At 44.0% G+C, this 13642-nt stretch overlaps 1 protein-coding gene across 1 annotated transcript in view; it reads left to right on the forward strand.

Annotated features, from left to right (window-relative positions):
• The first annotated feature begins 2933 nt into the window (after positions 1 to 2933).
• MRTFB (myocardin related transcription factor B) overlaps positions 2934 to 13642 on the forward strand; it is a 271910-nt gene continuing 261201 nt past the window's right edge. The window contains exon 1 of the mRNA XM_035022304.1: positions 2934 to 3021. The gene's annotated coding sequence lies outside the window, so the exon portion shown is untranslated. The remainder of the gene's footprint in view (positions 3022 to 13642) is intronic.

A 13642-nucleotide genomic window follows, 5' to 3' on the forward strand; every position in this document is an offset into this window, starting at 1 on the left:
AGCCTGCTTCTCCCTCTCCCACTCCCCCGCTTGTGTTCCCTCTCTCGCTGTGTCTCTCTCTGTCAAATAAATAAATAAAATCTTTAAAAAAAAAAAGCCCATGCCATCAAGGGACATTCAGCTTTATGGTGAAGAGAAGCCAAAGAACATGAGCAAGAAAAATAATTAAAATGCCACAAGAGAGGTAGAAGTGTTCCGGAGGTCAGAGGAAGACCTCATATCCAGCTGTAGGGATCCAGAAGGGCCTCAGAGAGGAGGTAGAGCTCAAGATGAGTCTTGCAGCACAGCTACAATTTCATCAGACAGACGCGGGTGGTGTGCACAAATCCACCTCCAGAGCATTAGCAAAGAAACCGGGAGGGAAATGGTGGTGTTTAAAGAAGGAGTCGACAACAGCAGATTTGGGGCAATTCGCTGGGGCCATATCTTAGGGATCTCTTCCGTGCTAGGCTTGAGGAGTTTGTTCACATTTCAGCAGGAAAATGAATGAGTAAGGGAAGGGCGTGATCAAGAAGTCTGTTTTACAACTGTGGTCTGGCAGTAGTGAGTTTGAAATGGAAATATTAGTTGAGCGCTTACAATGTACTGGATATTTTATGTACCTTACCCTATTATGTCCTTATACCCTGAAGTAGGGCTCTTCCCTGCTTTGCTGATGAGGTAGCTAAGACTGAAAGAGTAAAAAATTAAAGTCACAATGGGGGCAAATGGCAGAGATGGGACAGAAACTCCAAAGCCGACTGATTTTCTGCAGCACCTTGCTACCTAGAAGGAAGGACTGGAGATGGAAAGACCATTCTGGAAGCTGTGGCAACAACCCAAGCCTTAGAGAATGACAGCCAGAACTAAGATCGGAGTTTTGGAAATGGAAAGAAGGCCAGATATTGAAGAGGAATGTGGCAAAGAACATCAATGCCAAGGCGGAGTCTAAATTATTATTTAGGGTTTCAGCTGAGGCTCAGAAAATGATGATGCTGCAAAGAGAAAGGCCCTGATCATTTTGTAAGGAAAGTGAGGTTCGCTTTTGAACAAGCTGATTTTGAAATAACCAATAGTGGGGCAGACACTCTCAATTCAAGGTGTAGCTGGCGTCTGCACTGAACCAGTGGGGTCCCTGGGTGGCTGTCGGTTAATCATCCAACTCATGATTTCCGCTTAGGTCTTGAGATTGAGCCCCATGCCAGGCTTTGCACTTGGCGGGAAGTCTGCTTGAGATTCTCTCTCTCTCTCTCTCCCTCTGCCCGTTCCCACCCCACACTCATGCTCTCTCTCTCGAAAATAAATCAATCTTAAAAAAAAAAAGTGAGAACCGAGGACATCAGATAAATGATTAACAGAAAAAATATGAAACAGAACATCAGAAAATGCCCAAATCTAGGAGGTGAGAACAAAGAGGAGGCAGACTCTGAGGAGATCCTGAATCTCTCACAGCCACCAGAATCAAAGGCAGCCAGGAATTTCCCAGGAGTGGCCCACAGGGTTAGGAGCTGAGCCTGGGCCATGTCGGTAGGCTCGGACTGGGACAGGGATGACACCACAGAGCGCCCTGGTGGTGGTGCTGGGCGGCACTTCCAGGGAGCCTGCGGGCACACACCAGGCGGGCGTGGGAGGAGGCCGGGGCACGGTGGGGCTGGAGAAGAAGAACAGGCGAGCAGCACTCCGAAGGTGATCTTGCATGTGGGTGATCAGAAGGAAGGAGCAGAGCCGAAGAAGATGCTAGAGAGAGCAGATCATTAATGGAACCAAAACCCACTGTTGGGGGTCCCTGGGGGTAGAGGAAGGGAGACAAGAGTGATTTTGCTTTTCTTCCTTTCACACCCACAGAAAAACCCATTTTTGTACCATTTTTGTATTGATTTGCCTCTTCTTAAAAACCAACATTTATAGCACCGTGTACCCCCTGCTTGGAAGGGGCAAGCCACAAGTAGTAACAATAAGCCCTTTTCCGAAATGTTCTATTTTAACAATACAGTACTGCTGTTTGGCAATGAGGTCGCCGGGTGTTTAAGCTGGCAGGGGGTGTGGCCTAGAACCCCCTCCATCTGTAACCTGGCTGTAGACTTGTATTATTATTTAAAGCATCCTTTGCACAGATTTATGAACCCCAAGTATGTGCCTGCACATGGGGTCTGAAAACACAGTCGGCGATCGGCAGCCCTCACCAGCCAACGCGGAGACTTGGTAAGGATTTTTATTTTGGTCGCATTGAGCTGACTGTAACTGGGGCGGCCGAGTTGCTATGGTGATTTCTTCCCCAAACAGAGCACTTTGCCGCAATACATTGAGACAGCAGATAAATCTACTTTATGTTGACTCGATCATGACATGAATTCACATCGAAACATGCCCCATGCGCCCATCAGGACTTGGGTGTAGGAATCTTCAGTCGGGGCCAAGGAGGTATGGACTACAAGAACCGAAACTTGGGCCCTTTGAACCGGGGGCCTTCACAACGCAGGCCTATGGAAGCGGGCTGGCTGGCTCCGGGCCCAGACTCCGACCTCGGGGCGGGCTGCAGCTGGGAGAAGGTTCATCACTGAAGCAATTCCCTGTTTAAGTACTCTAGTGTGGGCATAGGCTGAAAGTTGTGACTCACGCCCAGCTCTGTCACTCATTGGGGGTGCAGGTTGGTCGGGTGGCGGGGAGATGTTGGGCAGGATGCACAGAAAACTCAGCGGTTTCTTCCCATCCCTCTTGCAAATCTACAAGCTGCTAAGATCTGGTCTTGGAGTGTGGGAAATAAGGCAGGCCCCTTCCTCTCCGGGCGGGGGCGCTCCTGGTCTCCACCAGCAGGGGTCCCCATTGAGTCACAGGTCCTAAACAGAGCTCCGCGGGAGTCGCTGGACACTTTAAGGATGACTGCACTTTGAATGGGGGTGTATCTGCCTCTGATTCTTGCCTAACCATGACAGGAGAGGGAAGAAAAGTAGCTGCCTGTTTCCAGCATGACTCATTATAAACAAACGGAGGACAGATTGACTGCCTCTTATCAGAGCCCGAGTATGTGCTCCAGGACTGAGGGTGAGTCAGACTGGAAGTCGCAAGTCTTTTGTTGGTCGAAGGGATTTTTGTTCCTTGCGGAAGAGGTGGATTGGGGGGTGGGGTGTGGATGGCGGGGAGGGAGTGCTATTGATTTCTTAGATACAATCAGTGACCCCACACGGTGAGCCCTGGGCTTCTAGGTGAGGTCAAATCCCCCACTCCCCCCAACCAAAAAAGGCTTCCAAATTGAAAATTAAAACTGGCCAGGACCACGTGGAAACCCATTTAGGGTTGAATCTTGCTGTGACAGTTTCACAACATCCACATATGCCAATAATCATCAAAGTGTACGCTTTAAGTATGTGCGGTTTGTCGTATGTGAATTACCCCTCAAAGAATTTTAAGAAGAAATACAATTTCTTGGGGGAATTTAGTGGCGAGGGGGGGGATCCCTGGCCAACCCATTTTTATTGTGATTTATCATGAAGCCATCTGGACACCCCCTCACTTCCCTATCCACCCCCTTCTGTTGTTCTGCATTTGGGTGCAAACACAGGCAAAGTGCATGCACCTGAAGGGAGCATGAGGTCATATCATCTCATGCTGAGATGCTGAGCCTGGATCCCAACTCTCAGAGTGTGTGTTGGGAGGCGGGTTATAATTTATGCCTCCTGAAGGAAGGCAGGCAGGACAGGTAAAGCATAGGCCGGCAGCAAATTTGGAGTGCAGGCAGATGTTGGGTAGCAAAGGAAAAACAGCATTCCCGCCCCGCCGAGGTCCCCACCCCTCCCTGGCAGCCATAAGACCGCAGCAGGCTGTTTATGCCCCAGGTGCCTTCATAGTTCAGCGAATGCAAGTCAGGGCAGGCCGACGGCGGGACTGTTGTCAAGAGCTCAGCGGGGATGGGCTGTGCCGACAGATCCCACGCGCGTGAATGACTTAACACTTGGACACCAGCAAGCGAGTGAATTTAGCGGAGAGTGAACACACGTGTGCTTTAAATGCTGACCAAGAACCGAGTGAGCCGGGCAGGTGGAGTGAGGCAAAGAACGGCAATGAGCAGAGGGCTGGCCCAGATTTAAATGCGAACGACCTCAATTAGGAAAATAGGGACAAGTGTGTGTCCGTGGACTTGATGATGAGCTGCTTCTGAAACGCAAGTGACATTTTTCTCCTTTCGGAGAATGTACACTCGGTGGGTAGGAAGAGCGACTCTTCCTCTCGCAAATACCTGCTTCTTACCTGTTTCTTTCATGTTTCTGTGTGTCTGCTCCCCCTGCTGTCTTTTGGTGAATATGTTCAGTGTTACACATAAGACTGGGGGGATTTGACTGTCACCTTTAACAAAAGGGTCATTAATGTAGGAGGGCTTTGTCTCAATTCCCTGATCTCTCAATCAGTCACCCTCACTAAATGTGTGTGTGTGTGTGCACATCCGAGTGTGTAGGGGATGGAATATTTGAGTGTATGGGGGCGTGTGGGTGGTGTGTGTGTGTGTGTGTGTATTTCCTGCCTCCGTGGATTCCGAGTCTCCTTGGAAGCTATGTCCTTACCACAGTGGCTGATCTCACATATAATGGCTACATGTGTCCTTAATCTCCGAAGACGGAACCAAATTTCAACTCTTGTTTTGATGTACCCCCGTAAACACAGCCATACCTTTGTAGATCACTCTTCGCTATATAAATACGATCTGTCGGAAGAATGTTTCACTCAACACGTGTTTCTCTTATGATCCAGAGTCGTCCACGTTATTATTTGGAAAACAAGGCCAGTTTACTCAGCACACATTCATGAAGTGCCTACTGTGGGCCCAAAAGGACCCATAGGCCGGAGTTTCGGGCTGTTTGTTCCCAGTCTAAAGGAGTCCGAAAAGCAGAGCCAGGTTTTGTATTTCTAATAATGGAATTACAGTCAAGAGTTACTTATATTTGGAAAAAAAAAAACCCAAAAACTACAAAAAAGACAAAACAAAACAAAACCAAACCAAAACAAAAAAACGTGCACTCATTGCCTGGAAATGACCAAAGCTTCCAAGTGCTGTGCTATGCATTACGGAGTCCTGGGCGGGGGGGGTGCGGGGGGGCTGTGAGCACAGGTTACAGAAGTGGTAAGAGTATACGTCGTGGCGAGCTGCCAGGCAAGGCCTTATTTCACATTTAATGCCTTGTAGGAATGAGATAGCGCGTGATCTGAGGCTTTCGAGCAGACCAGAGTTTGGTTGTCTTAAAAAGCTACGGCCCCCACGTCCTAGTTGTTCGGGATCTTCAGGCTAGTCACTGGGTCTCTGGTGTCACAGGGTACCTTTGAAATGGGAGAGAATTTTTATAAAAGGAAAGACGTTCTCTGGGTAGGTCTGTTTAAAGTACGCCTTAGGGCCCTTTAGGAGACTGTGGCTTTCAGTCGGTGCTCAAAACCTTGGTCCTGGGTCCCTTTCGATGGCCTCTTCAATCTGTCGTCCAAATTCAAGCTTTCAAGGATTCCTCTAATTAATATTCTTGTTTCTCTTACCACATTCTAACTTCGGTTTAACGGAAGGTTGTGTTTTGTTTTGTTTTGTTTTTTTAACTGGACCGCCAGTACACAGACTGGGAGAAATCATCATCTTGGTTTATCAAACACACTCCCCACTGATCCATGCATGACCTGCTTTGATTTAGTTTGTTCGTTTTAATAATGCAGAAAGTACTCCTGAAGTTGGCACCCTCCGCAAAAAAAAAGCTAGAGCTTTGACCCTAAGATTATAACCTACATCTAAGCCTAGGGGTCCACCCTCTCAACCCTATTACCCTGCTCCTCTCAAGCCAAAATGAACCCTCATCCTGATTTATGTGTTCAGGATTCCCTTGCTTTTAGTTTTATTGCTTCTTATAGATATTATATATATTCCCAAAAGGGTATATGTGCGTGTATGTATATATATGTGTGTCAGTCTTAACTTTGTAAGAAAGATATCGTGTCATATGTAACCTATATTGGTAAGATCCATCCTATTGTTGTGGGTTGCTGTCATTCACTTATTCTGGCTTCTCTGTAATATTCCATTCGATGAATATACCACAGTCTACCCGCCAATCCTCATTCTTTAGCATTTGGATTGTGCACAGATTCATGATTTTGTAAATGGTTCTTTCATGAACATTCTCGTACTTGGCCTTATACATGTGCAAACATTTCTCTTGGGTACACACTTAGGAGTGAAATTGCTGAGTTCGATAGTAGGTATGTGTCCCATGTTAGGGCACAATGCCAAACTGTGTCCTGCAGTAGGTGTCCTTACCTTGCATCAGCAATGTGTATGGATCCATCCAAACCCTCCATGACACTTGGAATGATCAGACCTTTTTTTTTTATGTTATGTTAATCACCATACATTACATCATTAGTTTTAGATGAAGTGTTCCATGATTCATTGTTTGTGCATAACACCCAGTGCTCCATGCAGAACGTGCCCTCTTTAATACCCATCAACAGGCTAACCCATCCTCCCACCCCCCTCCTCTCTAGAACCCTCAGTTTGTTTCTCAGAGTCCATCGTCTCTCATGGTTCATCTCCCCCTCCGATTTCCCCCCCTTCATTCTTCCCCTCCTGCTATCTTCTTCCCCTCCTGCTATCTTCTTCTCCTTCTTCTTTTTCTTCTTCTTCTTCTTTTCCTTCTTCTTCTTCTTTTAACATATAATGTATTATTTGTTTCAGAGATACAGGTCTGTGATTCATCAGTCTTATACAATTCACAGCGCTCACCATAGCACATACCCTCCCCAATGTCTATCACCCAGCCACCCCAGACCTTCTTCACGTTCGCTGATGGATTTGTGTATAACATAGGACCTTGTTATGGTCCTGATTTGCATTTTCACTTGTTATGCTGAGCACCTCTTTGTATGTGATTGGCCAAATACGTCTCTTATCGCCTGAGAAATATCTATGGTTTTGCTCATTTTTCTACAACTGTTTGTGCTTTTTTTTTTTTTAAGATTTTTATTTATTTAGGGGCACCTGGGTGGCTCAGCCATTAAGCGTCTGCCTTCTGCTCAGGTCAAGATCCCAGGGTCCTGGGATTGAGCCCAGCATCAGGCTCCCTGCTCCGTGGGAAGTCTGCTTCTCCCTCTCCCACTCTTGCTGTGTTTCCTCTCTTGCTGTGTTTCTCTCTGTCAAATACATAAATAAAATCTTTAAAAAAAAAAAAAGATTTTTATTTATTTATTTGAGAGAAAGAGAGAGCATGACAGAGAGAAAGATCACAAGCGGTGGGGAGGGTTAGAGGGAGAAGCACACTCCCTGCTGAGCAGGGAGCCCAACACAGGACTCGATCCCACGACCCTGGGATCATGACCTAAGCCGAAGGCAGATGCTTAACTGACTACATTCTCATACCGATCCTTTGCACTTCTTTTCATTTTCTTTAAGGTATCTCTTGATAAATAAAAGTTCTTAGTAGAGTAAAATGTATCAATCTTTTATAATTAATGCTTTTTATTTAAGAAATCTTTTAAGAAATTGTTTAATAAAATCTTCTACTATAGTATCTATCTAAAAGCTATTTCTCTGTATTTTATACTAAAAGTGCAAAGGCTCTCTCTCCCAGCAGAAGAAGCTGAAAATACAGGTGGGAAGCTAGGAAGCAGCAGAACCCCAAGCACAGTGACCTACAGCAGGGGGATGGGTGAGATATCAGGGTGACAGGGCCAGGCCCTGGGGGATTTATACCCATGATTGGCTCTTATAATATTTATTAGTTGTATTGTTTTTTTTCCCTCTAGTTATATCGGTGTTTCCTCCATGATCTCACCAATTTTAGACCATGGGAAAGAAAAAGACCATAATCCCATCACTGGGGGATTTTGCCATACATTTTCACATGCAACTCTCTTGATACACACCTCTCATTCTCCTCTTTATCTTGACATCAGTACCCCGACCCTAGCCATGGACACTTTCTAGACATTACCTTCCTTGACCTAGGAGTAACTTCTACCAGTGTTGACCATTACCTTAAAAAAAAAATACAATGAACTTCTGCAAAAGAAATTATACTTAGGGGCGCCTGAGTGGCTCAGTCAGTTAGGCGTCCAACTCTTGATTTTGGCTCAGGTCATGATCTCAGAGTTGTGAGATCGAGCCCCGAATCGGGTTCCATGCTGAGCATGGAGCCTGTTTAAGATTCTCTCTCCCTCTCCCTCTTCCCCTCCCCACCACTCTCTCTCTCTCAAGAAGAGAGAATGGAAGGAAGGAAGGAAGGAAGGAGGAAGGAAGGAAGGAAGGAAGGAAGGAAGGAAGGAAGGAAGGAAGGAAGGAAGGAAGAAAGAAAGGAAGGAGGGAAAGAAAAGAAAGGGAAAGAAATTATACTTAGAATCTTGTGCAGTTATTGGAAAATAAGGGTAGGCAAAATAATGTCTCATTTTACTAGCCAGAGTTATGATTTCTAACATTTTGACATGTATTCTAGACTTTTTTCTATCTTTCCTTACATATGTATTATATTCCATTTAAAATGGAATTTTCCTATATATACTATTTGGTAAGGTTGGTGGTGGTTGTTTTTTTTCCTAACATTGTATCCCGCTTTTCCAGTGTAAGAAACATTTTTCTACACCATGATCTGAGGGGTACAGAATATCTCCTTGTGTGGGTAAAATCTAGAATATTCCCCAAGCATGCCTCACAGCCACCAACCAATCCAAACGGATGCTTTCTAGTGCTCTCATACCCTCAGTCATCTTTGGGCTTTATTAAACCAGTCCATACTGTTGACCTTACATTTCCAATTGCTCCCTATTAGAAGCAATGAAGAAATGAGCATCTTGTACTCTAAAGTTTTGTGCACATCCGTGATCACATTCTCAGCATAACTTGTGGTAAGTGGGAATTCCTAATCAAAGAGTAAGAAGATGTTTTAACTTTTTGATAGATGCGGCTGAATTGCTCTCCAAAGAAAGGTTTTATCCATTTGTATTCACATTGGCAGAATATAAGAGAGGCTATTCTCTCACACCCTCACTAAGAACAGTGTTGTCCCTTTTACCATTGGTACGCTAAGTTCAAGGGCTGGGTTTCCTAGTTTGTATTTCTTCAGTTACTGTGAGGTTCAGTTTTTTCATATGTTTTCTGGACACCTGTTCTTGAGTGTGTGTTCTCCCTCTCTCTCCCTTTCCCTCTCTCTCTTTCTCTCTCTCTCTCTCTCTGTGAATTGCCTATTGGTGTCAGTTCCCCTTTTTACCCATCAAATGTTCTTTCTCTTATATATTTTTGCGAATTATATCTGGGGAGGGTTTTAGGAAGTTCCATAAACATTGCAAATATCCTTCTAAATGTGTTTTGTCTCTTTGTGCTTTTGCCTTTCAGGTTTTCAAAATTGTATATGTTGTCAAAGCTTTCAGTGTTTTCAAAACTCCTTTTTCATTTGATAATGCATAAAATCCACCTAAATTTTCTTCTGGGATTCTTGTTTCTCGTTTTTTTACATGTAAATCTCTGTTCCATTGAAAACGTATGTCGGGGGCGCCTGAGAGGCTCAGTTGGTTAAGCGTCTGCCTTGGGCTCAGGTCATGATCCTGGAGTCCCGGGATCGAGCTCCACATCTGGCTCCCTGCTTAGTGGGGGAGTATGCTTCTCCCTCTTCCTCTGTACCTTCCCCTCCTCCTTCTCTCTCTCTCTCACTCTCTCTCAAATAAATAAATAAAAATCTTTAAGAAAAAAAAAAAGAAAACTTATGTTGGTTTGCGATGGAGCTCACATTTTTCAAAATGGTTAGCTAGTTGCCCAGCACCATTTGTCGAAGAATATTTTCTTTACTAGCTGATGTGAATTAGTACCTTTGTCTTAATGCCGTATTTGTGTTTATACTTCAATATGTTTCTGGGCTTCCAATTCTGTTTCTGTTATGTGGATTGTTCCTCTATCATATGAGTTTAATTATCACTTTATAATAAATTTTGATATTTTTTGGACAGATGCCTCCCGATTTTTATGCTCTTTGAAATTTTTATTGGCTAGCTGGCTATCCTTAAGCATTTATTCTTCCAGATGAATATTTAAGACTCTTTCAGTCAAGTTTCCAACAAACATTATATTTTTATTTTTATTGGAATCACATTATATTTATGCTATTTTGGTGATAACGGACACCATTACAATGTTAGGGAAATGACATGTTTTACTTTACTTGTGTTGAAGTCGTTTTTCTGGTTCTTTGGTACGATTTTCTGTTTGAGTCATATAAATCCTTGGCTCATTTCTTGTTGAGTTAATTCAAAGTTTTTTGTTGCTATTGCAGATTGTGACTATACTCCCTTTCCTCCCCCAGCCCCTCATTATTCTGCTATATTAATTTTTATGGATTTTATAACTATCGCACAGAACTCTTATTCATTTTAATGGTCTTTCAGTTGATTCTTTTGGAGAGTACAGGTAGGCCATCCCTTCATTCAAAAATAATAATGATGCTTTTGTCCCCTTTTCAATATTTATACCTCTTTCTTGATTTCTTATCTTACAGCATGGGTTGGAGAATTCAGATGCCCGCAGGCCCAGGCAAGTAACATAAATGAGTGAATTGGGACAGATGAGGTCTTTGGCAAACAGGAGAAGACAGGTCTTGTCTGAAGGGGGAATTCCATACTTAATTCCAGCAATTTCTGCTGTTTGGGGAATAGGCCTCATGTTGACAGATGGTCAGATTAAAAACAAAAACAAAAAAAGTATACCAAAGATCATTTTTTAATAAGATACTTAGTTAAGTATCTTAAACATTGAAAATGAATTCAAATTTTTTAAACATCAGGCAATTCAAATATAGACTGACAGGTTCAGCCCAGGGTCACAATATGCCCCACTTTGGCTGGAGCTTCTAGAATTTAAGAATGTATTGAGTTGGCTCAGTTGGTTAAGCATCCAACTCTTGGTTTCAGCTCAGGTCATGATCTCAGGGTCATGAGATCAAGCCCTGCCTCGAGCTCTGTACTCAGCATGGAGTCTGCTTGAGATCCTTTCCCTCTCCCTCTCCCCCTTCCCCACTCTCTGTCTCAAATAAATAAATAAAATATTTTTTTAAAAAAAGAATGTATTGAGTTGGAAAACTAGGCATTCTTGCCTTATCCTTTACTAAATTAGTAAAAATGCCCCCAATTATTTGACCAATTAGCTATTTTGTAATCTCTTGGTTTATTATTTTTCATATTTAGCCTCTGCCTCTCTCCAATTTAACAGGAGTATTGCCGGAAGAGAGAAATTTGAATTCTGTTAGCTGGTACAGTTTTCTTCTGTGCCCTGTGTGATGGATCCATAAATTTTCTATTATCAAACCATCCTTGCATTTGTAATTGGTAAAATTAAACTATACTCAGTCATGTTATAGTATTCTTTCAAATATACAGTTGTATTCCATTTTCTGTTTTATGTAATGATTATGAAATAGGAGGAAATAAGTTTTGGGTTTTGGGGGGTTTTTTTTTTTAGAGAGAGCCGGCAAGCAAGTAGGGGAGGGGCAAAGGGAGAGGGAGAGAGAGAATATTAAGCAGACTCCATGCTTAGTGCAGAGCCTCACATGGGGCTCAATCTCACAACCCTGAGATCATGACCTGAGCCAAAATTGAAAGTTGGACACTTAACCAACTGAGCCACCCAGGCGCCTCTGGTTTGAGGTATTTTTAGCAGAAAACTTCACCTATTGCCTCTCTGTCTCATACCACCACTATCTTCTACTTGTTTTCCCTGGTAAAGAGTGTAACATGATGCTTTGAGGGAAAGGAGGGGTCGTAAGACTTCATCACATCCCCTCAGATATGCTTGTGCATTGGAGGATGACAATGTGGCTTTTGTTTTGTTGGGGGAGCAAGGTTAAAGCTAGATTGTTCTCAATAAAGAAATCTTGTTTTTATAGAGGCTTTTCGTGGGTGGGGAAGACTTTGAACAACAGGACGGAGATGTGTAAGAGTGTCTACTGTGTGGTTTGTAACGTGGTTCATTTCTCTGATGTCCCACAAAATCATCAAGGAAGTATCCATCTGTCTTCAGTGTGTTATAGAGCTGGATCTTTCTCCGCAGTGTAACAAACTGCTATCCAGCAGCTAGATAGACCCAGGCAAGGGCAGCTTTATAGGGCCCTGCTCAGTCCCTCCTTTGGCCCCACTCCTCCCCAACAGGTGAAGAGACCACAAGACCCAGGAGACAGGCCCTGTAAGTAAGTGCAGGCCTGTTGGGGTTGGGGATTCTGGGGGCCTGCGTACCAGGGCCCTGTGCCCTCTGCCTTCAATACCCAGGACACCAGAATTTTCTACCTAAATGATGTTAGCCTGTACCCAGGGTTGGTGCAGGCCTCCTTCCTGGTCCATCCTCCCAAGGGAGAACCACACTACAGGTGTGTGCACTCCTGGGCCTGATAGGGACCCAAGAACAACAGATTGCGTGGAATATAGACAAAGCCTGGACATGTGGACCAGAGTGCTCGCTCTATTCCCACAAGGCCCATTCTGATGTAGGAAGGAGCTGGGAGCCATAAGGACATTCAGCTGTCTTTATACCCGACAATAATATCTCAGACTGCTGAGGAGCCTGGGAGAATTATAAATCCAAGCTTGGCTTCAGAAGTGGTTAAGTATATTCATCAACAGAGAAGTAGAACAATTCTTAAACACGGTTGGTCAGCTTGACTTAGAGCTTTAAATCTTTGAGCCATATGGCATATGGACGTCCTTTTATACTGTTGCTCCTGGCCCCACAATTATTTGGAGAAAACCCAGTTGCTGAGTTCACCCTTCGAGGCCACCTGGGGGGAGACCCGCAATAGGAAGCAACGCTGGGACTTTTGTATTTCTTTGCCTCCCTCATGGCAAATTCCCATATAGTCTCTTCCCTTACAAATGGACTGAAATCACAAAAGAAATAGAAAAATACTTGCATCCCTATCTATATTGGTCTCTTAGGGTTGCCCTAACAAATCCCACAAATTGAGTTGCAAGTTTATACTTCCACAGCTCTCCATAGTTTGAAGGCTACAAGTCCAAAATCTGGCCATGCACCCACCAGAAACTCTAGGGAAGAATCTTCTTTGCTTCTTCCGGCTTCTGGTGGCTCCCAGAAACGCTCAGCATTCCTGACATGAGGCTGCGTTGCCCTCATCTCTGCCTTGGTCTTCATATGGCCTCTTCCTTCTGTCTCCATATGTCCTCTCCTCTTCTTGGAAGGACACCAGTCCCTGGGTTTGGGACCACCCTAATCCAGTACGATCTCGTCTAAATAATGACATCGGCAAAGACCCTATTTCCAAATAAGGTCACATTCTCAGGTTCCAGGTGGATGTGGATTTGGGGGGAGACACCATTCAGTCCAGTACGCTATCCCTAAATAAGTTTGGTCTATGATGTATTGTTCTCTCCCTGTGCATTTCTGTCTCTCTTCTCACTATTTGCTTCTCAGGGTTGGATTAGATTTGTAGAATTAATTAGGACACTTTGAAACTTCCTTAGACCCTGGAAACAATTAAATTAGATAGAAATTATGTCTTACCTTAAGGGTTGAGAGAATTTGTCCCCCCACCCTGCAAATCATCAGGGCCCAAACATTTCATCACAGTGGCCAAGAATGCCTTATCAGTCTCATCCATGACTTTTTGTCTAGTTGGATTTTTTTCTGCCTGTTCTTGAGTGAATTATGTTGTCT

This window comes from Mirounga leonina, unplaced genomic scaffold (genome assembly GCF_011800145.1).
Source record: "Mirounga leonina isolate KUSES-001 unplaced genomic scaffold, KU_Mleo_1.0 Mir_175, whole genome shotgun sequence".
Taxonomy (NCBI): domain Eukaryota; kingdom Metazoa; phylum Chordata; class Mammalia; order Carnivora; family Phocidae; genus Mirounga; species Mirounga leonina.